Raw genomic sequence first — 26,343 nt, forward strand, 5'->3', positions numbered from 1 at the left:
ACAAAATAATAAAATCAGCAGCAGAGTATACATACAAGTATACATACCAAGTGTAGTGATCCAATATCCACAGCCATGCCATTTCGTTATCACTGGTCCTTGCTCAGCCTCGCACACCAAGAGCCCAGCGCCGAGCCTTGTTGCGAGTAAAGTCACTGATCAAGTCTTTGAAGTCCACCTTTCTAGCCAACTGACTTTCAATGGACAGCAGGGCAAGACTGTAAAGCCTGGTTAATAATTTAATATTGAGATTTTTTACCTAATGTTCTAATAATTTTTAGGGCCCCTGTCAGTGCAGGGCTCTTGGAATCATCCCAACTTTCCCCCCCTTACAGCGCCCCTGCCTGTTTGTCACGGTGATAGACGTGGTAAGCAGGAAGATAGACATGAAAGATATTCTGGGGAGAATATTGTATGCGGACAATCTGGTTGTTGTGTTGGAGAGTGAACGGGAGATGCAGGAAGTCGTGGGTGATTGGAAGGAGGCATTTGAGAAACATGGTCTGAAAATGAGCATGCAGAAGACAGAGGTAATGTGTTTCGGGCAGCAGAGAAAATAAATTAATATTATGTTAGTGGGTGGGAGGGGATCAGACAAGGAAATAGGTTTGAGTATCTGGGTGGAACATTTGCCTGCGATAGTATGTCAGAGGCAGAGGTGTGGAGAAGGTTTCGGGTGGGTGTGAATGTGTGGAGGGTGTAATGGCAGACAAAGATTCACAACGAGAATGAAAGGAAAGGTTCTGATGTCGTGCACGATGCCGGCCTACCTTTACGGTCTGGAGGCGGTGGCACGGACAGAGGGACAACAACAGAGGCTGCAGGTTTGTGAGAACAACTGGGTCAGGAGGATTGTGGGAGTGAAGAGGGTGGATGCATGGAGGATGGATGAACTGGGAGAGGAGATTGGTGTGAAGATGAGCTTGATGGGAAGATTGGTGAAATGTCAGCTGAGATGGGCTGGACATTTGATGCGGATGAGGGAACAGGGAATGGCAAAGAGAGCGGATAGGTTAAGGGATCAACGTAGGATGTACGGAGATCGACCCTCGTTGAAATGGGAGGATTGTGTGAAGAGGGATTTCAGTAAGGGGGGGGGTGGGTGGTTGGAGAGTGGAGAGAGTTGGCTGATGACAGAGGGGAGTGGAGGAGTATGGTGGTCAAGGCAGGACAGGAGTTTGGTGCCATCGAACCTCACCCCTTGTAAAGCAAAGAGGAACACAACAACAAAATACACTTGAGCACTGTATGGGGTAACATGTTCTATTAACTCCAGTTGAATAAATGCAATTTTCCAAATTTTCTTCATGAGGAAGTTGATTATTCATTAGTTGGTAAAATAAGAACTTCAAATTGACCATCTTCAGATGCATAGAGATGCGGAAGCAGTTTCGTAGGCTATTGGGCACAATCCTGGACATGTCGCCACTCAGATGCAGGTTACATGTTAAAGCTGTACTTCAATTAAGTTGCGCTGGCATTTTTCTTTTGTATGCCGTCATTTCTGCTTCAATTGAATCGTGTACAGTACTGCATTTGGTTATTTATTTTTAATGATAAAATAGCTTTTGTTTTGTTCTCACAAAAGGGTGTTTCACAACCTAACCATGAATGTTCAGCCTTTGTATGGCAGCTCGATTGTTTAAAGTTGTAGGTACATGCGGTATTGTTTTTCATGGTGCCTGGGGACATTGCTCCCTTTCTGTTTCCTTTATAAACCTTGCCCACTGCTGAGTTAATACAGTCTAAAAAAAAGGCCTTGCTAATCTTAAATTCTTGCTTAAGGGCAAATTTATGGCCATAGAGATATAATTGAGGTTTCATTTGAATGGTCAAGCACATGTACAATGAAAGTTCAAGCAGAAATGTGACCTGAATTTCACCTTCCATTGTAATTGACTCAAGTCTTAGTTACATTCTTCTTTCTTTAACAGGCAGAAGTATTCTTACGTTATTGTGTGGTTGGCCGTGGGAAGGTGTTGGCCCAAGTCTTTCAGGTAATGACTGGCTACGCCCAAAGGTCAACTAAGCACTGTGGATCGGGCAAAAAATTGGAATTTCTTCATGGTATCTAACGTCCACCAACTAATACCAGCAGGTGGGACATCCAGCTTCACGTCCATCTGTGGGACGGTTTATTCATCTACGCACGTAGATTAATTGGAGCATGGAATGAAGGTATTGGAAAGGGTGTTGGAGAGGAGGATAAGGAAGAAAGTGAAGATCAACGAAATGCAGTTTGGATTTATGCCAGGAAGAGGAACGACAGACGCGCTTTTTATTGTGAGGCAGTTGCAGGAGAAGTACATGGAGAAGAGGAAGAAGTTGTTTCTTGGGTTTGTTTATCTGGAGAAAGCATTTGATAGGGTTCCACGCAAAGTATTGACATGGGCAATGAGAAAGTTAGGAGTGGAGGAATGGTTGATCAGAGTAGTGATGGCAATGTACAAAAGAGCGCGCACAGCTGTAAGGACGAAGGACGGAGGACGGGAACAGTGGTGAGTTTGAGGTGAAGGTGGGAGTGCATCAGGGGTCGGTACTAAGTCCACTACTATTTGTAGCTGTGATGGAGGTGCTGGCTCAGAACGTAAAGGAGGGTTTACCGTGGGAGTTGTTGTATGCAGATGATCTGGTGTTCATTGCGGAAAGTATGGATGGACTGAAGGAAAAGATGAACAAGGGGAAGGAATGTATGGAGACAAAAGGTCTGAAGGTGAATATCGGAAAGACGAAGGTGATGGCAAGTGGTAAAGCATGTGGTGAGGTGGAAAGAACTGGGAAGTGGCCGTGTGCTGTGTGCAGGAAGGGTGTCGGAGTGAACTCCATTCGATGTACAATGTGCGCTGAGTGGGTTCATCAAAAATGTAGTGGTCTGAGAGCATCATTAACCAGTGTGGCAGCTACATTCAAATGTAAGGTGTGCACAGAGGAAGCTGCAGATGGAGGAAATGTTGAGTTGGATCTTGGAGACGGCGTGAAGCTGGAAGGTGTGAAAACATTTTGCGACCTCGGAGACATGCTGAATGGAGAAGGTGGATCAGACTCGGCAACGGTTGCTAGAGTGAGATGTGCATGGAAGAAGTTTCGGGAACTGAGTGGCGTGCTGATGAGGAGGGGAGTGTCGTTGAAGCTGAAGGGAAAGGTGTATGCTGCACGTGTGAGAAGTGTTATGATTTATGGGAGCGAGACATGGGTAATGGACGTAGAGCAGCAACGAAGGTTGGGAAGGGTGGAAATGCGAATGGTTCGATGGATGTGCGGAGTATCGTTGAGAGAGAGGAAGACAAATGATGAATTGCGAAAAATGATGGGAATAGAGCCTGTGATTGATGTTGTGAAGAGGAACAGGTTGAGATGGTTTAGTCATGTGTTGAGGAAGGATGAAAGTGACTGGTTGAGACGAGTGATGGAAATGAATGTAGAAGGAAGTAGAGGACGGGGAAGACCGAGAAAGACTTGGCTAAAGATGGTGGAAGAAGAAATGCGGGCAAGGGGTTAACAAGGAGAGATGCAGAAAATAGGGCAAGATGGAGAAGATTGTCAAGGGGACCGCAAGGCTAACCCCCGCTCTAGCAGGGAAAATGGCCTTAAAATGCATGTTGTTGTTGTTGTTGCACGTAGATTAATCATCCTGCCTGTGAAACACCAGAATGACCGTTTATAGCTGGGTCAATATTGAAACCCGGAGTAGATTGCTTCGAGCAGTGCACGAACCTGTCGGACCTTCACCAACAACCTGCCAGCCCAAGTCTTACTGACATTAAATTTCACAAATAGCTAAAACAAGTCAGGAGACGACGAGCGAGCGGTATTCAATGACAAAGGACGGACTATAACCGAAACAGGCCCGGACAGGCCAGCCCCGGAAATGTCAAAACGAATGTTACTGACCTTGAAATGAGATAGAAAATAATGTATGATCAGTTATGAGGTTAGTTAGCTACACAATACCGAAAATTTGGTGAAAAATGAAATGGGGGGGGGAAAAAAAAGAAAGAAAGGAAAAATCGAGCTCCTTGGGGCGAGACACATGACATTGGCCTAGCCAAATATCGAAACCCCTGTCAGATTCCACCAAACCCCTCAGAGAAGATGTAGCTGGAACTCGATTACCCCCTAAAAAGACATCTTTTTCGGGCGTGGCTCCGCCCACAATGGGCGCAATACGCCCACTCTAGGCAGGACACAACTAGATCAATTAGATCATGATATCAACCTCCCACCCAAGTTTCATCAAGAGCGGATGATATCATCGGGTAGTTCTGCTGCGGACAGACAGACAGACACACACACACAGACAGACGCACACACATGACGAATATAGTGGTCACTTCATAACTCGTGAACCAATTATCCTCTCCTCTTCCTCCAACCTCACCCCCCTTCCCCTCCACGCCCCCAACCCCAATTAAAACAAACCCAACCACACGTTTACTTCCCTTTCTTTCGTCTCATAATCTCCCTTTCCTCGCCCCTTCTCAAATTTCCCTCCAACTCTTTCCTCATTCTTCTATTTTATATCGTACCTCTCCCTCTTTTTCTTTGCCTTGTTATTTCTCAGTTTACTCCCCTTCCCCCTCCACTGCCAACCAGTCCTCCATTTGTGTACACCTTTTCTTTGCTGCAATGTATAATTACTCAATCTGGAGATTGCATGAAGTATATACAAGACAGTCATATAAGGCCATGGCAGAAGCTTACCAGTTGCTTTTAGCTTCTGGGACTACTCCCACCGTGAAATCGTATCAACAGTAATTACAAGTGATCTACGAACAGTAGTTTTGGTGCAGAGAACAACATCCTCCATTTTGGTGCATCATTTGTTTATCTCATCACCCTCTGTACTCTACCTCTTCTTATTTTTCTTCTGCTTCCTCTTTTTCTTTTTCTTCAGGCTTGCGTGAAGAAGTTCGTTGTCATCTCGAATCAGATTATAAAGATGACACTGTTAGTGTATCCTATACATATACACAACCAGAGCCCAAGGAAGGAAATGTTGGACTTGGGCGTATGGAATAATGACAATGGAGAGAGGCAGCGAGTTCACCAACGTAATGTTAAAATAGGTTACTTGGCATCGATGCCGCTTTCCTCGGTTGAGCCATCTCCAGCATTTTGGAAATTGGAATGCAACCTCTAAAGCTCTAATTCACGATTATCTAAGGATAAGATGACAATTGCTGTGGCACAATTGCATAGTCCCTGAGAATGATTGCGACTCTGCGGAATATTCCACCTCCTCTACCAAATATCACCATTATGATTCTGGCGAGAGATGAGGGGGTGGATGGAGGGAGAGGGATGAGGCTGCAAGCTATCTTTGCATCTGAGCTGTTCATCTGCAATCTGCATGGTGCCAAGATTAGACAAGATTTTATATATTCTGATTCTGATGTACCATATTCTGTTACAGAGCTTCGGGGCTGCGGAAGCAGTTACTTGGCAGCAGTTATAGTGAGTGGTTTGTTATTGCCTTCCTAGCATTAGTTGGGGAGGGATTTTTGAATTTGTTCAGGGTCCTTGCGACAGCTTGGTTTTTGGCTTAGCGGTTAGGGTGCCGGCTTGGGATCCTAGGATCCTGGGTTCGAATCCCGATTGATCGCTTAATTAATGCCAGTGGGGTTGACTCAGCCTGTCATCCTTCTGAGGTCGGCGAATTGAGTACCAGTTCACTGGTAATTCCCTGTGTGTCGCAAGAGGCGACTAACAGGGTTGGCGGCAGGAAGGGCATCCGGCCATAAAACATTGCTTCAAAAAAGGGCACCACAGTGCCCAAAAAAAGGCCAACCCATGCCCTGCGGGGAAAAATGGCCTCTAAAGGTGATTCTTCTTCTTCTTCCTTGCGATAGCTTGCTTATGCGACACGAAAGACACCATTGGATCTTTAATGTCCAGTAACTAATGCTGGCAGATGGTACACCCGCGAAAAGTCCATCGGAGGGACGGCACATGCATTGGCCCTTCTTTGACTATTAATCACCAAAATGACCGTTTTTAGCTGGGTCGGGATTCAAATCCAGGCCAGACAACTTGGAGGCGAGTATGCGTACCTCTTGGCCATCCTGCCAGCCATATATGTATTTTTTTGTGTCTTCTGAATATGACGATTTTGAGCCCTCCCCAATAGGTTCAGTTAGTTTCTGAAGTATTATTTGTGGTTTGATAAATTATGCCTTTGGGAATATTCGTTTTTGTGGGAGATATTTCAGAACAACAGCATTTTACTTTTTTGTGTAGATATTCGATGGTCTTGGAAGAACTGGTACACTGAATGGATCAGGACGTAACAGACAAAACGGTACGCTAAACAAGCGAGGATGGACAAACAAAACAAACCATGGGATGGACAAGTTGGACACAGAGGACGCATGGGTTGAACAAGATGGATATAGAAGGAAACTCTAAGGAGGGAAAATTGGAAGGAGGAGGGATTTGAGTGGGGTTAACAAGGGTAGAAAAGATCATGGTTATGGATTGGGGACAGTCTGAGATGGTGGCGAACAGTTGTTCTGAAGATCTGCAGGGAAGAATGACTTGAATATTTCTGTCCATCAGCGCTCCCCACACAACTTGACTGAGCTTGAACAGTTTTGTGCAGAAGAATGGACAAATATTGCCCAATCAATGTATGCAAGGTTGGTAGAGACCTATCCCAACAGACAGAGCTGTAATTGCTGTCAAAGGTGCTTCCACCAAGTATTAACTCAGGGGGGTGGACACTTATCCAACCAAGATATTTTAGTTTTGTATTTTACATAAATTTTCTGAAATTTGTAGAATTTGTTTTTCACTTGCAAGTTGCGGGTTACGATGTGTAAATAAAGGGCGAAAAAATTTGTTTTAATGCAATTTCATTCCAGGCTATAAGGCAACAAAAGGTGAAAAATTCGAAAGGTGATGTAGACTTTCAAAAGGCACTGTGTATATTTTATATCACTTTATAAATGACGATGTGCAACATTGAAGAATCTTTTTGGTTATTGTGCACTTCATAAAGCGAAGTCAAAACTTCGTTGGTGCACTTGCAGCGCAATTCAGTAAGTTGCTTAACCATGTCACTGAAGGAGTTTTGACATTGTACATAGGCATTAAACACTTAAACACTTCACAGCATCAGCAGGTAAGCTTTCATAACCTGCTTTAAATAACTGAACTAATGCTTAATGAACCAAACGTAACACTGTTGTATACAAAGAACATGTCGTGATCTGTAAGACACATATAACAGGATGTTTTTTATGATTAGCACGTGGCTGTTACACACACACTATATATTTAATTGGGTCTGGCATGCAGCTGTAGTGGGGAGACAATGTACACGATGTACGCAAGGTTAAAACTTAAAACAGCCTTTTCCAAGTTATGAACTGCTGTGAGAAGCATGCATCTCCAATAAATGGATGAGGTGTGTGTCGTTGCTTGTTATCTCCATTTGCAGGTTTCAGGAGGTGGAACACCTCCGCTTCGGTAAGGGATCACAGATCATGTACCAAGCTTTTCAACTTTTTCAGAGTTTTGTCCCAACGGCTCTTTTCAGGATAGTGACCGAACCCCGGATTGCCTTCATTTGTATTTCATTTGTGGGAATATTTCCGGGGATGGTTTTTAAAATCGTAGTGAGGTTCTTCTTTTTCATTCCTCGTGCTCCAATTATCACTGGTGCAATTTCGATGTTCTTCAGCTTCCAAGATCTCTTGACCTCATTTTTGAGGTCCTGGTATTTGGTCATTTTCTTGATTTCTGAGTTGTTTAGGCCAAAATCGCTGGGTACTGATATCTCCATCATCAATGCTGTCTTTTCCTTTTTGTTCCTGAGTACAATGTCCAGACACAATGCTTTGTTTTCTATGTTCACGCTCGATGGAATCACCAAGTCGTACGTGAGCATGACGTCCTCATTTTCAACGATTGCCCTTGGTTCGTTTTTCCATGAGTTTTCTGGTACTGGGATGTTTAAATTTTTGGAGATATGCCAATGAATCACTTTGCAAACTTTGTTGTTTCATTGTGTGTGAAGTTTTTCTGATAGTTTTTTGCATCCTGAGAGCAGGTGACTAGTACTTTCTGTTTCTGTCTTGCAGAATCTACATTTGTCCGTCTGGCCCAGTCCCGCCATCTTTTTAAGTCCATTCGTGTAGTGTCCTTGATCTTGGGCATTATTTTGATTAGTTCGCCATCCCAGTTGAGCTGAGCTCTTCTTAGCCATTCCAATGAGCCTTCTTTGCCTATCCCCACTCTGTCCAATTCTTTTTTACGGCATAGTCCATGGGGCAAAGCTGTCTAGAACAGTTTGTCTGTCCGTATGTATGTCCCCTCAAACGTATGCCAATCAAAGCTGAGGATCTGGTCACATGACAGGGGTGATGTGATGTCATTGCGGTTGTACAACGGCTGACCCCACACACTGCCATTTTGATTCCTATGCCATTCAGGCCGAACATATAATCAAACCTGTCATGTATCACAATCACCGTGCTCTACCTTTACACTTTTCATTCGGTGCGAAACACAAACAAACCGATTTTTTTTTTTTTTTTTTTTTTTTTTTTTTTTTTGTATACAATATCGAGGCTCGTGAAAGAGCGAACATTAATCACATGAACACACAGAAAGACAAACCGACACATAAAACATATAACATAGGGAGCGGTAGACAAGATGGGGAGAGAGGGGGAAGGACACAAACACAACATTTGAGAGCAGGGACCGAGAGACATGGAGACATCGAGAGATCTGAGAGAGGGCGAGGGCTTTGGGGGGGGGGGCGTGGGAAGGGGGCAGTGGGAGAGGTATAAAACATATGGACACTGCCAGGACTTCCAGGAAAGAAGTTGGAATTTCAAACAAATGTTAAAATGATCATCAAATATCAAAAGCATAGGTTCTTACATTGACACAGTACTTGCAGGCCTTAGGCTTCATGCCTTCATGGATCACCTTCAGGCCGCTTTGGACAAATTAGCCCAGGTTTCTTAATACAGTAGTATTGTTTTCGTAATAATAATAGCGTTAATAATAATAATTTAGTAAATATAATCGTAACGCTGCAATCCCATTTTCGTCACTGCAAGGTTACTGGATTGAAGCGGTGTATGGTTGGTTCATTGTTGACTCGAAACATATAGAAAAAAACCAGTGTCTCAATGCAATCTCTTCACGTCTGTGGTGACAAACAGCTTAGAGACTTGGAGTACCTGTACTTCAAAATAATTTAATACAATATTTGCTTACTGGTGTCCCCGCCCAAAGATGAGGAAATGATGAGAAAATCTTTCCCCAAGATGGAGGAAATGTTGAGTTGGATCTTGGAGACTGCGTGAAGCTGGAAGGTGTGAAAACATTTTGCTACCTCGGAGACGTGCTGAATGGAGAAGGTGGATCAGACTTGGCAACGGTTGCTCGAGTGAGATGTGTATGGAAGAAGTTTCGGGAACTGAGTGGCGTGCTGATGAGGAGGGGAGTGTCGTTGAAGCTGAAGGGAAAGATGTATGCTGCATGTGTGAGAAGTTTTATGATTTATGGGAGTGAGACATGGGTAATGAACGTAGAGCAGCAACGAAGGGTGGAAATGCGAATGGTTCGATGGATGTGTGGAGTATCGTTGAGAGAGAGGAAGACAAATGATGAATTGCGAAAGATGATGGGAATAGAGCCTGTGATTGATGCTGTGAAGAGAAACATGTTGAGATGGTTTGGTCATGTGTTGAGGAAGGATGAAAGTGACTGGTTGAGAAATAACAACAACACAACATGCATTTTAAAGCCATTTTCCCTGCCAGAGCGGGGGTTAGCCTTGTGGTCCCCATGACAATCTTCTCCATTTTGCCCTATTTTCTGCATCTCTCCTTGTTAACCCCCTTGCCCGCATTTCTTCTTCCACGATCTTCAGCCAAGTCTTTCTCGGTCTTCCCCGTCCTCTACTTCCTTCTACATTCATTTCCATCACTCTTCTCAACCAGTCACTTTCATCCTTCCTCAACACATGAACAAACCATCTCAACCTGTTCCTCTTCACAGCATCAATCACAGGCTCTATTCCCATCATCTTTCGCAATTCATCATTTGTCTTCCTCTCTCTCAACGATACTCCACACATCCACCGAACCATTCGCATTTCCACCCTTTCCAGCCTTCGTTGCTGCTCTACGTTCATTACCCATGTCTCGCTCCCATAAATCATAACACTTCTCACACATGCAGCATACACCTTTCCCTTCAGCTTCAACGACACTCCCCTCCTCATCAGCACGCCACTCAGTTCCCGAAAATTCTTCCATGCACATCTCACTCCAGCAACCCTTGCCGAGTCTGATCCACCTTCTCCATTCAGCATGTATCCGAGGTAGCAAAATGTTTTCACACCTTCCAGATTCATGCCGTCTCCAAGATCCAACTCAACATTTCCTCCAGCTGCAGCGCCCTCTGTGCACACCTTACATTTGAATGTAGCTGCCACACTGGTTAATGACCCTCTCAGACCACTACATTTTTGATGAACCCACTCAGTGCACATTGTACATTGAATGGAGTTCACTCTGACACCCTTCCTGCACACAGCACATGGCCACTTCCCAGTTCTTTCCACCTCACCACATGCTTTACCACTTGCCATCACCTTCGTCTTTCCGATATTCACCTTCAGACCTTTTGTCTCCATAAATTCCTTCCACTTGTTCATCTTTTCCTTCAGTCCATCCATACTTTCCGCAATCAACACCAGATCATCTGCATGCAACAACTCCCACGGTAAACCCTCCTTTACGTTCTGAGCCAGCACCTCCATCACAGCTACAAAAAGTGGTGGACATAGTACCGACCCCTGATGCACTCCCACCTTCACTTCAAACTCACCACTGTTCCCGTCCTTCCTCCTTACAGCTGTGCACGCTCTTTTGTACATTGCCATCACTACTCTGATCAACCATTCCTCCACTCTTAACTTCCTCAATTTACATGTCAATACTTCGCGTGGGACCCTATCGAATGCTTTCTCCAGATCAACAAACCCACGAAACAACTTCTTCCTCTTCTCCATGTACTTCTCCTGCAACTGCCTCACAATAAAGAGCGCGTCTGTCGTTCCTCTTCCTGACATAAATCCAAACTGCATTTTGTCGATCTTCACCTTCATCCTTATCCTCCTCTCCAACACCCTTTCCAATAACTTCATTCCATGCTCCAATAACTTTATCGCTCGGTACGAGCCACACTCCAGAGGGTCACCTTTCCCCTTGTATAGAGGGACGAGGGTACTCAGTTCCCAATCCACTGGAATGCGACCTTCTTTCACCACTAGATTACAGATCTCTGCCATTCTCTTCACACCCCAACTTCTTGCTGCCTTCAACATATCTCCCACAACTCCTGTCGGCCCTCCCGCTTTTCTACTCTTCATTGCTTTTATCGCTTCCTCAACTTCCTTCTCAGTTATCTTCTCTGCCGGTCCTAAAACTGGGTTATTCTCTATGTTGCCATCCCATTCATTCTCTGTATTCAACAGCATTTCCATATATCTTTTCCATTTTCCTTTAATTCCATCTGGGTCCACAACGGTTTGTCCCACTTCATCCTTCAAGCAACTCACCCCCATCACATCACACCTCTCTTTCGCCAGCTGCTTTGCAATCCTGAATACCGCTCTCTGACCCTCCTCCGAATCCAAGCGTTCTCCGAACATTTTCCCTCCATGCCTCCTGCGCCTTTGCTGCCTCTTTCTTTGCAGCCTTCTTGGCTGCCTTACAACTTTCATGCTCTGCTTTTTCTGCTCCTGTGCCCTTCGCCTTCTGCCTCTCCTTGAACTTCTGCCTCTTCTCGTCAATCCTCTTTCCAACTTCATCATCCCACCACCATGTTTCTGAGTACCTCGGTGGTCCTTTTGTCCATCCACATACCTCACCAATGGCTTCCAACAGACTATCTTTCATTGACATCCAACCACTTTCAAGCTCAACCACATCATCCCCTACCCTACTCAGCCTCTCTTTTAATGCCTCCCTTACTGTGTCACCTCTTTCAACCTCCACACCTTCATTCTTGGTTGGTACTTCACCCGCCGAGCTCTCCGCGCACCTTTCACCCTTATGTCGCAGAAAACCAAGTGGTGCTGTGAAACAGCCTCCTCCCCCGGAATCACCTTTGTGTCCCGGAGGTGCTCCCTATCTCGCCTTCGCACCATCAGGTAGTCAACGGTTGTCGTCGACCCACCTAACGTGTATGTAACGAGCTTATTATCTTCTTTCTGGAACTGAGTATTACAAATCAACAAATCAGCTCCATCAGCAAACTCCAAAATCCTTTCACCTTCTCCATTTCTCACACCATATCCGTAACCCCAATGAACTCCCTCAAAACCGTCCATACTCCTTCCCACATGTCCATTTAGGTCTCCTCCTACCACATCATCTTCCTCATCTTTCACGTTTTCCATCAGCTTCTCTATCGCACACCAGAACTTGTCCTTCTCTTCATCGCTCCGACCAACCTGCGGAGCATATCCCGAGATGACGTTCACCAAGAGCTTTCCAATCATCATTTTCGCCATCATCAACCTATCACTCACTCTAGTCACACTCACCACACTGTCTACAAACCCCTCAGAAAACAGTACACCAACACCATTCACGCTCTCCGGGCACCCTTGCGACACAAACTTGTATTTCTGTCCCTGCCTGCCCTGCACCATTCTCACACCACTTCCCTTCCATCTCGTCTCCTGCACACAACATATGTCCACTCTTCTTCTGACCAATACTTCCACCACTTCTCCTGATCGCCCTGTCATTGTCCCTACATTCCATGTCCCAAACCTCAGAAACCGATCTCCACTTCGGGCTGTACCCTGCCCATATGTCGTTGTAATTGCTATGGTTCTCTTTTTGAGGCAATGTTTTTATGGCCGGATGCCCTTCCTGACGCCAACCCTCTTAGTCGCCTCTTACGACACGCAGGGATATGGTGTACCTATTCTAAACCAGGGTACACACCGGGTGGTTGAGAAGAGTGATGGAAATGAATGTAGTAGGAAGTAGAGGACGGGGAAGACCGAGAAAGACTTGGCTAAATATGGTGGAAGAAGAAATGCGGGCAAGGGGGTTAACAAGGGGAGACGCAGAAAATAGGGCAAAATGGAGAAGATTGTCATGGGGACCGCAAGGCTAACCCCCGCTCTAGCAGGGAAAATGGCCTTGAAATGCATGTTGTTGTTGTTGTTGTTGTTGTTGTTGTTGTTGGTGTCCCCACCCCCGCCCAGGTCATACTATCTTCTTCAACTAAAGTATCAAACAAGCCCGGCGACGCCGTTCTTAGGCTTTCGGTCTTGTTGTATTTTCCTGCTCTTTTGTCATTCTCCCAGTTGTTGGTGTGTGATTCTTGATATTTCTTTTTATTTATTTATTTTGTCTTTGCAATTTCTGGGGCTGTATTTGTTGCTGTTTAATTTTCTGTGCGGCATCTTCTATTCGTCCCTGTTTTTGGAAATTCTTTGCAAGGTGAGTTAGGGATACTTTTTCAAGTTTGTTGTGTTCATGTTTGTTTACAAATTGCATCCAATAGTATTTTGAGCATTTCACATACTCAGCTCGTCTTACACTCGTCGCTCTGTGCACCTGGTTGGGTTCCATCAGGCCGCTCCCTCCCTCTTGTCTCGGCAGGTACATTCTCGGGATGCACTGGTTTTTATAAAACATTTTGTGGATGGTAAGGAGTTTTCTTGTTTTGACGTCCAACTTGTTGATTTCTGATTTGGGTCCAGTTTATTATTCCGCAGCTATATTGGGACACTGGTACTGCAAGCTGGTTTATGGCTATGATTTTGTTTCTTGGGGAGAGGTATGTTTTGAGGATGTCATTCCAGGTCCCGGGACAGACTGAGCCCGGGACTCGCATCGGGCAAGGAGGTCATTCCCTGATGTTGCTGAAAACAGCATCCGATAGTTTGTTGAGCATTTCACATACTCAGCTAGTCTTACACTTACTTTGTTTTACACTTACACTTAGCTTAGTTTGTTTCTTTCATGTCTTTCATGTTTCATGTTTCTTTCATGTTTTCATGGAGGTGGGGTTGCTATCTTTATAAAACACTCTCTTCCTCACTCGCCCTGCACTGCCCTCTCTCCACCTCACCCCCAGAATACCTTTGGCTACGGCTTCCCCTTCACTCACACCTTTTGTTCATATGTATGTTGTACCGTCCACCAAACAGTGATGACTCAATCTACATCTCGCTGTCTGAGAATATGGACCAACTTCTATCTACCCATCCCAACTCTCTCTTCCTCATATGTGGTGATTTCAACTGTCACCATGCCAGTTGGCTGGGTGTGGGTACCTCTCTCACCAGCCATGGCTCTTCAGCAAAGGACTTCTGTGACTCACTGGGACTGACACAATCTGTCAATTTCCCGACCCAGATTTCAGTCAACGGAGCATCTTCTCTTCTGGACTTGGTTATGACTAACTTCCCTGAAAATGTCTGCTGCTCTTCTTCTGCTCCAATCGGCTCTTCTGATCATGTGCTTGTTAAAGTGGACATCTCTCTGACCGTTCTCAGAAAGCCTCCTCAGCGTCGACGAGTCTGGCATTTCACTCAGGCCAACTGGCACGGTCTTCAAGCAGCCATCAATCATCTGGACTGGTCTCCCATTTCCACCGCCACTGACATCAACTCATCCTGGGAATTCTTCCAAAGTAAATTGCTCTCTCTCTCATGCACAGATTTATTCCATCTCGTCTTCAATTGTCATACCCTTCCTCCCGTCCATGGTACATGGAATCTTGTGGTGAGGCTATTGCACAGAAACAACTTGCTTTCGTCTCCTGGAAAGCAAATCCAATGGAAGGAAATCTCATTTCCTTTCACAAAGCCCGAAACAAGTGTGTGTCCACCCTCAGGAGAGCCAGGAAACAATATCTCTCCGTTCTCAGGACCGAACTCTCTTATCTGTCTCCCTCTTCCAAATCCTGGTGGCGTCTGGTCAAATCTGTTTCTGGTGTTTGTTCCCCCTCCATCCCCTCCGTCACCTCAAATGGCCACACGGCTGACTCCGCACGTGAAAAAGCTGAATGCCTCAACTCTGTGTTTTGCCTCTAAATCTTGTGTCCCAAACCTATCCCTCTCGGTACCCACCGTACCCAGTCGTACCCAGCTGCTCCTGGACTCTGTGTCCTTTCCTCCTGACCAGGTGGAACAGGCTGTCAACCCTCGACTCGGATTCTGCAACTGGACCTGACGGCATCAGCCCACGGGTCCTAAAATCCTGTTCTTCAGCTCTTTCACTCCCTCTCTCTGTTCTCTTCACCCTCTCTTTTGCTCAAGGTCATCTTCCATCTGCTTGGAAATCTGCCAACATCACCGCTTTGCACAAAAAAGGTGCAAAAACTGATCCCAGCAACTACAGACCAATCAGCCTTCTCCCAATTATCAGCAAAGTCATGGAATCCATCATTGCTTCAGATATGAAATCTTTCCTCTTCTCCAATGGCTTGATCTCTGATCATCAATTTGGTTTCAGACCTGGACACTCTACTCTGGACATGCTGCTTCTGCTTTCACAACAATGGATGGAGGTCCTCAATGCCGAACAGGAAATTAGAGCAGTCTCCCTTGACATATCACGTGCCTTCGATACGGTCTCGCACCCCGCTCTGCTCACCAAACTCTCCCCTTTTGGTATCCATGGAAATCTCCACGCATGGCTGGCGGACTTCCTCTCTAGTCGTAGTCAACGTGTGGCCCTGAATGTGTTTCTCTCATCTCCTCTTCCTGTTCAGGCTGGAGTTCCCCAAGGCAGTGTTCTGGGCCCTGTGCTTTTTCTGGTCTTCATCGATGATCTCTCTGACACTCTTGAAAATCCTCTCTATCTCTTTGCTGATGACTCTACTCTCTGTCGCTCCATTCTTCATCCCTCAGATCGGCAGTCTGCAGCCTCCTCACTCTCTGCAGACCTGGACAAAATCACAGACTGGGCAAACAAGTGGAACATGTCTTTCAATCCTGACAAATCTCACACTCTTACGATGTCTCTCCGAAAAGACCGACTGGACAACCCTCCCATCCACTTTCTGAATAATCCTCTCCAAGAAGTTCTGTCACTCAAGCTTTTGGGTCTCACTATCTACCATGATCTTTCCTGGGAAAACCACATTTCAAATCTGGCCTCCAAAGCCAGTCGCCGACTGGGCATCCTCCATCGTGCGAAGTCCTTCCTTGGCACACCTGAGCTCCTCACCACCTACAAGGCTTTCATCCGCAGCTCAATGGAATACTGCTCTCCCCTCTGGGCTGGTGCTCCTGCCTCACACCTAGCTAGTCTTCACGCTGTTGAAACCAAAGCATTCAGAATCATTGGAATCTCCCGCGATGAAGCTAACTCCAAGGGCCTCTCACTCACTCACCGCAGGCAGGTTGGTGGTCTTTCCGTCTTCTACCGACTCCTCTCTGGCCTTGCCCCCCCAGCTCTCTCTGGGCTCTGTCCCGCAAATATTCCTACAGGTCGCACAAGATCTGCCTGCAACCCTCTTATGGTTAAACTGCCAAAATCAAGACTCTCTGCTCACCTTCACTCCTTCATTCCTCTTTTCTCCCGCCTCTGGAACAAACTCCCTCACTCTCTTCAATCCCACTCCACCCTCCAGGTCTTTAAAACAGCTGTTCACCACCATCTCTTATCTTCCCCCATCCAAAACCTTGATCTTTTCTACCCCCGCTAATTTCACCCCAATTCCACTTTTTCGAAATACCAACTTCTGTCCTGGAAGTCCTTGGTGTCCTTGTGTTTTATACTTCTCCCTCCCCCCCCCCCCCCCTTCCCACACCTCCTCCCCCCAAGCCCTCTCCCTTCCACACATCTCCCTGCTCTCAAATGTTGTGTTTGTGTGCTTCCCCTTCTCTCCCCATCTTTTCTTCCGCTCCCTCTTTTTATATATTTTGTTTGTCTGGTTGATTTATTTGTGAAGTAAATGTTAGCTTTCACGAGCCTCGATTCAGTATACAAAAAAAAGAAACAAAAAAAACAGCTACCCTACTACACATAATAATCCGTGTCAGTGGAATTTTGTTTTTAGATTTTTATTTTACAGGCAGTCTCCGACTTACGAACGCCCGACTTACGTACCGACCTCCGTAAAGCCTATTATTAAAAATATGTATATATATATATATATATATATATATATATATATATATATATATATATATATATATATATATATATATATATATATATATATATATATTTTGTATACAGAATCGAAGCTCGTGAAAGAGCTAACATTTATCACACAGAAAAAAAATCAAACACACAAATTATATAATAAGGGGAGCGGTAGACAAGAGAAATATGAGAAAAGCTCTGTTCAAGCTACCCTTGATGTTTACTTTAAGAAAATTGACCACCACCAGGTCCATCCTCTCCAGCACCAGGTCCATCCTCTCCAACACCAGCCCCATCATCTCGGAGAGATATATCAAGGTACGATTGTTTCAAGGTTTGCAAGACATCAATTGGAACGAGAGTAAGTGTTAACCTTTAATCATTATCTTTTCTTTTCTATCTAAACAGTTTAAGAAATGTTTCTTTCATGTTTTTTATACCTATAGATGTTTTAGGTAAAATATATACTATATACTAAGACAAACATTTGACGAATTGACACTAGATGTGAACCGTACGTAACTGTTCCGACTTGCATACAAATTTGACTTACAGACAGACTTAAAAACGGAACTCGTTCGTAACCCGGGGACTGCCTGTATTTTACAAATTAATTAAAAATGAAAAGCTAAAATGTCGAGTCAAGAAGTATTCAATCCCTTTGCTATGACAATCCAAATTGAGCTCAGGTGCACCCAATTTCCTTTGGTCATCCTTGAGATGTCTCGACAACTTGGCTAATGACAAGAACGACAACAAGCAGTGACAAAAAAATGTCATTTTAATCAATTTTTTATACAGGCTGTAACACAAGAAAATGTGAAAAAGTCGAGGGGCGTGAATACTTTGTGAAGGCACTAAGTGTTGCAAATCCCTCGTGGTCCCCCTGTGCTGTCTTTCCCTCGCGGTCCCCCTGTGCTGTCTTTCCCTCGCGGTCCCCCTGTGCTGTCTTTCCCTCGCGGTCCCCCTGTACTGTCTTTCCCTCGTGGTCCCCCTGTACTGTCTTTCCCACGTGGTCCCCCTGTACTGTCTTTCCCTCGTGGTCCCCCTGTACTGTCTTTCCCTCGTGGTCCCCCTGTACTGTCTTTCCCTCGCGGTCCCTCTGTGCTGTCTTTCCCTCGCGGTCCCCCTGTGCTGTCTTTCCCTCGTGGTCCCCCTGTGCTGTCTTTCCCTCGCGGTCCCCCTGTGCTGTCTTTCCCTCGTGGTCCCCCTGTACTGTCTTTCCCTCGTGGTCCCCCTGTACTGTCTTTCCCTCGTGGTCCCTCTGTGCTGTCTTTCCCTCGCGGTCCCCCTGTGCTGTCTTTCCCTCATGGTCCCCCTGTGCTGTCTTTCCCTCGTGGTCCCCCTGTGCTGTCTTTCCCTCGTGGTCCCCCTGTGCTGTCTTTCCCTCGTGGTCCCCCTGTGCTGTCTTTCCCTCGTGGTCCCCCTGTGCTGTCTTTCCCTCGCGGTCCCCCTGTAATGTCTTTCCCTCGCGGTCCCCCTGTCCTGTCTTTCCCTCTCGGTCCCCCTGTGCTGTCTTTCCCTCGTGGTCCCCCTGTGCTGTCTTTCCCTCGCGGTCCCCCTATGCTGTCTTTCCCTCGCGGTCCCCCTTTGCTGTCTTTCCCTCGCGGTCCCCCTGTGCTGTCTTTCCCTCGCGGTCCCCCTGTGCTGTCTTTCCCTCGCGGTCCCCCTGTGCTGTCTTTCCCTCGCGGTCCCCCTGTGCTGTCTTTCCCTCGCGGTCCCCCTGTGCTGTCTTTCCCTCGCGGTCCCCCTGTGCTGTCTTTCCCTCGCGGTCCCCCTGTACTGTCTTTCCCTCGCGGTTGTCAGCTTTCACGAGCCTCGATTCAGTATACAAAAAAAATATTAAAATCCTTTTTTCCTCTTTTATTTATTGATTTATTTTCTTTTTGTCTTACATATTTTAAAACTTGCCTCTGCTTGTGATGTACAGCTTCACGGCAGTGATTAATCCGTCGGCATATATTTTGTGGTGTTTCAACAACATGTTCTCAAACACAAGTGTAGTTTTCAGTGCTGATTCAAATTCTATTTTTACACTGAAATATTCTGGATCACTTTGCAATGCATTGTGATGTTTGTTTCCTCTGGACATGTCTTGGTATTATGTCATTGTTTGGCAAATCTTAGGATGAGTTGGTGCATGGCCACAACACGCTGAGCGGCATTGAGTTTTTTGGCACTGAAAATTCTGACATGATCTGTATTTTGGGCTAAATGCTAAACTTTGTGGCATAATGGTTGGAGCAACCTTTATGTTCCGAATCTAATCCGAGACTGGGAGGTCGGCGGTTCAATTCCGACCTGAGCTGTCATACCAAAGACGTCAAAATGGTTCATGCTGCTTCTTTGCTTGATGCTCAGCATTTGGAGGATAACGCATGGACAAACTCCACGAGTTACACCACTCTTTTATGTTCCTTTTGCGTCTGAAAGGGTGTTGGTTTTGGATAATTCCACCCTTGTCTTTTCTGTCCATAGCTCTTATCTTCTGCTCATATGTATTTCAATATAAAGTTAACATATTTAACTTCTTGTAGAAATGGAAATAGTTTTATGCATAGTTCTAGTCTTTCCTTCAAGCTATAATTATGCCTTTTAGTAATTGTGAGATAACACTGTTGGGGCCATACAAAGAAAGTCAAAAGAGAGAATGTTCCCTGAGAGCAGAATCTAGGAATATAATATGAGGCATTAACAAATACCAGTAAATGTGCCGTCAAAATAACGAGGTTGTCCATACTTGATCATATTCAGCCAGTTGATTTCTAAACACTTTTCAAGAGCTCTTCTTTCCAGATGTGGCCTGTTTTGAGAGACTCCAGGATACTGACAATGAATATGTTAACCATATAGAGTTGCAATTACTCATTTTGACTCGTCCATGTGTCACTTGAGTCTTTGCACAATTCCCCTGTCCCTCCCCTCACCTCTCCCACAATTCTGTACACCTGATTGATTTAAGAATGTCTTTAACTGGCACAACAGGAACTTAAACCTTTGCCAGCATGGTTAGTTCCTGTTGCGTCTCAAGAAGTTGTTACCTTGTATTGAAACTGCAGCAATTAGCTTTATTTTCTTTTTCAGACAAAATTCATAGCCTAGCATGTAAACATGGAATACATAAACGAGCAAATATTTCTGACCACCAAAAAGACAATTTTAGTAAATGTTATTGCTGCAGTTCTCAGCCACTGGAAAGCAATATGGAGAAGTTGGAAAGCAATATAGAAGCGTTTACTATACTTGTAGCTGAAGAGTAAACCCTTTGAATCCTGCAGTATCTAACAAAGTGAAGACGGCCTGTGCACCAACAATCACAGTTCTTTATCTCCAAGACATTAAATTATTATTACTAGCAACGGTATCCGCCCTATGGGCGGGGCTTCAATTGAGAGGCCCAAATGAAAAGGCAAAATATCAGAAATTGAAGGCTTTTTAAAATTTTAAACGATTCATATAAACATCTGTTAAATCATAATCACACGCAAATCATCAAAATCTAAACAGTATTTTTAGAATTTCAATAAAAGCCACAAAACTGTTCATATCGGTAAATATTATTCCATCGTGTTTGGAAAAATTGGAAAAAAAATTGGAAAAACAATATAGCCTATTTTACTCCAGGGGTCCCAGGATTACCCACCCAAAATTTCGTTGCGATCGGTTCAGTCGTTTTTGCGGTACTTGGGAACAGATAGACAGATATTTGGTGAATTATAGTAAGATTATTATTATTATTATCAAATTATTATTGTGTTTGCAGCCTGGGGCTGCTTGTTGCATCATATTGTGAGTGTGGCTGAGCTGCTAATGTAGTGCCCCTGTTTCCAGTAAGCTGGTATTCATTTTGCCTACCTCAGGATGACAGGCTGAGTCAACACACCTGGTGTTGGTTAACGGAATGACAGGGGCTCAAACTCAAGATCCTAAAGCAGCCGCCTTAACCGTTAAGTCTATACCAAGCTTAGACATGAAATTGATAGCGGGTGTTAAACACTAACTTTGTTTTGCAGTCTGTCTGAGGCAGTTGACACTGGCTGTATGTTGTGTATTGCTGGGCCTCGTGTAGGTAGTGGCCAGAAGGATTGTCTACAATCGGGGGTGGGGTGATGTGAGGGGACACCTATGACGACATTGCTGCAGTGTTGAGTCTGACCCACAACCTGCGAAGTTCTCCACCCAGAAAAGGTCTATGATGCTGAACTCTGCGTATATGGTGAATAAGACTATGAGCAACATGCAGGTCAGCGGCCAGACGCGCAAATGGTGGCCATCAACATGGTGTCAGCAAAAAATGGCTTTGTGAGAATGTGGTGATAATCCTGGCATGTATGCACTAATGACGCGAGAGTTAAAGGCCTGTACTATTAGTGTACCCATGAATAACAACTCCAATCTCCTCTGAATGAGAAAAACGTTATTTTCCCAACAAAGTCATCTATCGGTAAAGCCTGTATTTGCAATGATTCATTATAAGCTGTTGGTATTGGCAAGATTGGTGGCATTAGCAGTGATTTAGTACTTTGCTTAGAAGCTGCTCCTAAACAGATTTATTATTATTTTGTATTCATTTAATGTTTTTGACATAACGACTTGAGGTTTGGTTGATCCGTTTGTTGCTCCAATCTGAGCATAGGGGTCATGATTATGGGTCTTGTGTTCAAATGTACATTGATTTGTGTTGGTTATTTGTTTGTCTCCCAATTTTCTAGCCAACTTTGTAGAAACGCACTGAACAAATTTCCCCATGGCATGGGTGTCCAGGCCTTTTTCAGAGATTGCAATCTTGATGATTGCATGTTCTGGGGTTTAAATTGCTCGACGGAATATGTAGTTACCTCTTCTTTATCTTTACCACTAAAATATACACCCTTATTGCATGTGAAATCGCTTATTATTATCCCTAAGCTTAAAATATAAAACGAGGGGAGGGGTTTGTAATCGGTTCCTGTCTCTGTCTGTGCATAGAAAAAATTGAGACATGGCTCATTGTAAAGAACTCTCCATGGGGAATAAGATATGTTGATGATGTCATAATTCGACAAGTATAATCTATGGATAAATTGATGGAGAAAAAAAAGATGACCATCGGTGACGTGGTTCAGCCGCCATATTTGTTTTAACACAAAAGCATTGAAAACCACTAAAACCACTAAAAACACATCCGGGTGAGGGTCTGCAATCTCTGATTGCTCTTTGTTTTGCATTGAAGGGTATTCGCAAAGGGCTGTGTGTGCATGCATTTCTTTGGCTTGTATGGAGTCCTAAACCGCTGGCCTGAATAAGTTGAAATTGTTAGTTGTGCTTGGGGCATGCCAAGGAAGGTTTTTGGCATAAAAGCATAAAAACATAAAAGCCTGCATTGGTTTCCAAGTCTTTGGTGTGACTAGGCCGGGGTTCGAATCGCCATCCTTCCATACTCAAAGTGCACGCTCTAATCATTGCACCATCAAGTCTGATGTAATTTAACCAAAAGATGATTTAAATATTGATCCTTAGACCTTGGAGGAAAAAAAATAAAGAAATATAAATAATGTATGCTCTGCATTGCTAAATGCTTTGTCTTGTTTCGAGAGCTATTGTTGTAAAAATTTCAATGTGTCACTGTGCTGCTGTAATGTTGCTTGTGAATATTGTCGCGCGAATGCCCTCGGTTAATACCGTGGGCTCGCGGGTGGCCAAACGAACTTTAATGGAGGCGACGATCAATTACGGATTTTTACCATGCCAGCACGGGAGGAAGAAGGAAGAGGAAGAAGCGGCGAGCTCTTACCTGTAGCGATCTCGCCGGCAGCTCCGATCCTGTAGGGAATGAACTCGAACGAACACGGAGGTAAAATGTACAAAAATAATCGATTTATTATGGAACCCGATACAAAGAAACACGACGGAAGAAGTAATTTTAAATTGGGACGTCCCCACACAGATTTCAAATACGAGACAAAGGGAGAATGAATAAAATTAATGTCCCGTCGTGTATTTGTGAATGCAAGCTTATCTGTCTGGCAGTGTAGCGTCGGGTCGATGTTCAAGCGCGTCGTCCGACGCAGCTCCAGTTGGCGCGAAGAAAGGCCTCGATGTGCCCCCGCTCGCCCGCTGCCAAGCCCCGAGCCACCCGCTTGCCCCGGTCTCGTCTGCTCAGCGGCACGCCTCGCTCGCCCGCTCATTGGTCACACGCGAGGTCCCGTTTGCTCGTAGCACCAAGCCTCGCTCCAAGCACTAAGAGCACCAAGACCAAGAGCACCACGAAGAACCCATGGAAGACGATCCAGAATGCCCGCGAGTGAGTCGTTTTGTCACCCACGGTGTGACGTCAGCTCTCCTTCCTCCACCAACCAGTGCCTCACTTCTTCGCGGTCTTTCCCGCCTTCTGACGTCACCGGCCCTTGCCCTCTAATCAGCGACCTGCTTTTAAGTAGTGGTTTTGCGCCTTCCGCACTGATTGGCCGAGTGTTCGCGCCTGCCGCACTGATTGGCCGAGGTGGCCAATCGGTCGGTGGCCAATCAGTGTGCCGCTTCCTTCCACCGTCCTTTCACCAATCAGTGGCCAGCTGGTGATGTGGCTGGCTGTGGCCCCATCGGCGGTGCCCCGATCTGGCTTCCTGCCTGTTCTTCCTGTAAGTCTTATTGTGGCGGAGGGGAATTAATTAATGTGTGTACTAATGGATCTATCTAATGTATATGAGTGCGTTGCCATAAGGGACACTGGGTTGCTCACAGAGGTGCTTGGGGTACGGGGTGCTTGGCACTCCCCAGCCGGCCCGCTCTGAAGGTTCGGATCGGGACACCGGGATTCATTCCGGTCGCCCGGTCGGCCCGGAGGTGGGGGTGCAGGGCCTGTCACGGAACGTCAAAACAAACGGCCTGCCGGTGCCGCCCAAAAGTCGGGCGTGAGGGGCGCGTCCACTAATGGAACGCCTCTCGCTTCCCAGATCGAGGGCCACGTGGTCAGGAGAACCTCGTCCCTTCTGGTTGCCCTGCCGTCCCACCGGGAGTGCTGGCAGGGTGTACTTCAAACTAAGCTTAAGTGTCAAGTGTTAAGTTCCTCCTTGCCCTCGCAAGGGAAAGGCTAGGGTCAAGCTCTTCCAAATTTCCAAACACTAGAAATCGGACGTCTCAAATTAATTAATTATTTGCTAATACATCTCAGTCGCCCGCGACCTCTCTAGCGCGGGCGTCGAACCAGTTCATTCCCGGGCGACCGGGCCGAGTATCGGCCCGGCCGTGGCCGAAGCCGTTGATTCCGCCGTAGCACGCTAACGCGTAGGCTCGCGCGTCCCCGGTCCGCCGGGGCTCCGCGGGTGTCCTACCGTGCCCGGCACTGCTGATCTCTCAAACTTCCGGGAGTAGGTGCCGGTGCCCGGGGACATGGTAGCGCTGTCTAAACATGGTAGCGCTAGGCCAGTGGGACCGCCGGGACCCACGTGCACTCACAAGTTGTTCTGCGCGTGGGCGGCAGTATCAGACTGGGGCGCCCAAACGCTCCCCGGCTAAAGTTCATCCTGAAAGCACCCACATTGTGCGGACAAACCAAGTCAAGGGCCACGTGGTCAGGAGAACCTCGTCCCTTCCGGTCACACTGTGCCTATCGGCCGGCCTCGAAGACCGAAATTGTGACGGTGTCACCCTTCTCTCACTACTTCTCTCTCCCCCCGCCCCCTTCCCACGCCTCCTCCCCCCAAGCCCTCTCCCTCCCACACATCTCCCACACATCTCCCTGCTCTTAAATGTTGTGTGCTCTCAAGTGTTTGTGTGCTTCCCATTCTCTTGTCTTCCGCTCCCTCTTTTTATACATTTTGTTTGTCTGGTTGATTTGTTTGTGAAGTAAATGTCAGCTCTTTCACGAGCCTCGATTCAGTATACAAAAAAAAAAAAAATCCTGAGCTTTTAAACAATTCCTTTGACTACATTTTTCTCACTTTCAACTAATTTTTTGTCGACTTACTTTACTGATGAGTAAATCGTTTTGGTGGTGTGGGGTTGGGGAGGTGGGGGAGGGAGGGAAGGGGAAGGGAAATCATGTTAATTCAAAGAACTTGTGTCCTGATCTGTTCTGTGTCCTAGCTCTTCCATGAGCCTTGACCATGTATGAAGTAATTCCTGCGCAAAATGTATTGTGCTGGCCTTGTTGTTGCCTTTCCAGTCCCAGTCAATGCATGAAATTGTAATTTATTCAGGATGCCTACTCTTCACGAAAGACACCGTTGGATCGTTAACGACCAGTTGGCCGAAGGTTCTACCGCTTAACATCCTTCCTATGGAAACATTTATGTGTCGCCCTGCAGGCGAAACACCAGGGCTACACATAGCTAGGTCAGATTCAAACCCAGGTTGGACAGATCAAAGTCGAGTGCACGTACTTCTTAAGTAACAAGTCTCAAATATCCTCTAAAAGGCTACGGCGACGCATTGTCACCATCAGCATTGTGATAAATAATTAGGTTTCTGTTTTGTCCCTTTTTTATGATTCATATTTGGCATCCTAACAACTTGGGAGCATTTAAGCTACCATATATTATCTTGTTTCCTCCAGCAAGTTCAGAAATTGTCTGCCAGAACAAGGTTGAGCTAATAAAGAGTGGTTTGTTCAGAATTTCATGGTGCTGGGAACCAAGATTGATGCCTCCCATGAACGCAGCAGAAGCTTAAGGCAGACACCATTGTTTTCCATCTGATGCCTCTATCATTAATAGCAATTGTATGTTCACACACCCTAATAACGGTACCTGTTATCTCAATTAGAGGAATTCTTATTCTGTTCATCAACCTCTTTGATAATATCTACCATCACACTTTAAAAGTTCCCCACTTGCAAGCTGCAGCAACCTTGATCTTTGGCCCATCCTTCCATGGTGACTAAAGATAACTCACCTTTGACCTTTGCACCTGTCAAAGTCTGCATCAGCAATACGCTTTCTGTGAAGGAAGACTTTGTTTTTGAGATTGCATCATGTTAAAAATAGTGTCAATTGTGTGACAGAGGTTGTGTACTTTGGATGCAAAAGGTGGTGGTGGTCATTGTAATAAGGTTTTGACATTTTGATTATCGCTTGACTTTCACCCTGCTGGGTTTTGGGAGGACACTGACTCTTAAGGTTTGGTATTATCATAGCAGGACTCTTATGGACTTGTCACTTTTAACTGCTTTTGAGTTGATGGGCAGCTCTCCCTGCCAATTACCATGATGTTTGAC

The 26,343-nt window shown here is 45.5% G+C and overlaps 1 protein-coding gene across 11 annotated transcripts in view; it reads left to right on the plus strand.

Moving 5' to 3' along the window:
• LOC137426492 (MAP/microtubule affinity-regulating kinase 3) overlaps positions 1-26,343 on the plus strand; it is a 171,778-nt gene that overhangs the window by 12,742 nt on the left and 132,693 nt on the right. The window lies entirely within an intron of this gene.

This window comes from Myxine glutinosa, chromosome 5, assembly GCF_964187855.1.
Source record: "Myxine glutinosa chromosome 5, kmMyxGlut1.1, whole genome shotgun sequence".
Lineage (NCBI taxonomy): Eukaryota > Metazoa > Chordata > Myxini > Myxiniformes > Myxinidae > Myxine > Myxine glutinosa.